This window comes from Myotis brandtii, unplaced genomic scaffold, assembly GCF_000412655.1.
Source record: "Myotis brandtii unplaced genomic scaffold, ASM41265v1 scaffold114, whole genome shotgun sequence".
Taxonomy (NCBI): domain Eukaryota; kingdom Metazoa; phylum Chordata; class Mammalia; order Chiroptera; family Vespertilionidae; genus Myotis; species Myotis brandtii.
In genome coordinates this window covers 327500-328963 of record NW_005353927.1, presented here as the reverse complement: position 1 = coordinate 328963, position 1464 = coordinate 327500, and the positions used below count along the sequence as shown (strand labels likewise).

General features: G+C 55.2%; 1 protein-coding gene across 1 annotated transcript in view; it reads left to right on the top strand.

Moving 5' to 3' along the window:
* Window positions 1-6: 6 nt before the first annotated feature.
* Window positions 7-1464, top strand: part of PRKD2 (protein kinase D2) — a 38764-nt gene continuing 37306 nt past the window's right edge. The window contains exon 1 of the mRNA XM_005857853.2: window positions 7-164. The gene's annotated coding sequence lies outside the window, so the exon portion shown is untranslated. The remainder of the gene's footprint in view (window positions 165-1464) is intronic.

Here is a 1464-nt window from a genome sequence, read left to right as displayed (position 1 = left end):
TGCAGTCGCCGCCACCCCTGCTGTCCCAGGTTTCGGTCCCGGCCCCGGGCCCCGGGGTCTCCTTCCACATCCAGATCGGGCTGACCCGCGAGTTCGTGCTGCTGCCCGCCGCCTCGGAGTTGGCCCATGTGAAGCAGCTGGCTTGCTCCATCGTCGACCAGAAGGTGAGGGCGCAGGGTCCCCCAACCCAGCTTGGGGAGCGGTCTGGAGGAGGGGTGCGCTGACCGAGGCGACCTGCAGCCTGGTACAGGGGAGGGGGAGGAAGGGACTCTAAGCCTTGGGAGAATGAGGGATGGGGGTAGGGCATTGGCCCCAGTTGCCTCTTTACCCCACTACCCGTTTGAGAGAGGCCCGGGCAGGGGTGGGGTGCCCCAGAGGCCTCCCCAAATTGCGAGTCCTTGCATGTTGTTTTCTGCAGCCGGCAGGGAGGAAGGGAGGGGCCCACCAGGTGTAGAAGGAGGGAGGAGGAAGGGGCAGGTGGGGGCATCCGATGGGGGTGAGGGAACACCTCCCTGCCCAGGCCCATCCCTGACCTCCCATTTGGTGGAAAATAGAAATTGAAGCCAGGCTGGCCAAGGCGATCGGGTGACATGTGTGGGTGCGGGTGCTTGCACTAGCTGCCAGGGGCAAGTGAGGTCTCAGAGCCTAATCTCTGCCCTCCCCCAGGCCTGAGGTGTGTGTGGAGGGACAGGCACCTCTTCCCAAAGTTCAGAGGCTCTGGGGACTCACACACACACACACACACACACACACACACACACACACGTTCTGATGCTGGCCTATTAAAACCGGCCTTCCCCAACCCCACCCCACTCTTAGCTTTGGACACCAGGGTCACCAGGGTCGGGGGGCTGGGGGTCATGGCAAAAGGGAATCAGGTGGAACTCCGTGCCTGAATCCTAGAACATGAAAAGTCAGAACAGTGAGCTTCTCTGTTGTTCGAATTCTAGACTGTCAAAAGGTTAGACTATGACAGACTTCTAAATGGGAATTTGCAAGTGTAGGTAATTGAATTCCTCTGATAGAAAGCATTCAAACATTAGAATCCTAGCTGGTTGAAATACTAAAACATTAAAATGTTGGAATATTAGATTCCTGGGTTGTTGGAATCCTTCAGTGCTGAGATATTCAGCTATTCGAATCCTAGCTTGTCAGAGTCCCAGAACATTAAAATACTAGCCTACTGGTAATCTAGGCTGTTGAAAATCCTAAACGCGATCATGAGAATAGGTTGAACTCTAGAATGTCTGATCTTCCTATAAGGTAGGCAAGTTAGAATCCTCAAATCTCCAAACGTCAGAATCTTCTGACTCCTGGAAATGAATTCTTTGGGCTTCAGAGAAACATCTGGAACTGGGCCAACTCCCCCATTTTACAGACAAGAGCTTAGAGAAGACTTCCCAGGCAGTCAGCCCCAGGCGGTCGGCTCACCTTGGACCCCCCTCCCAGTGGGCAAGAACAGCC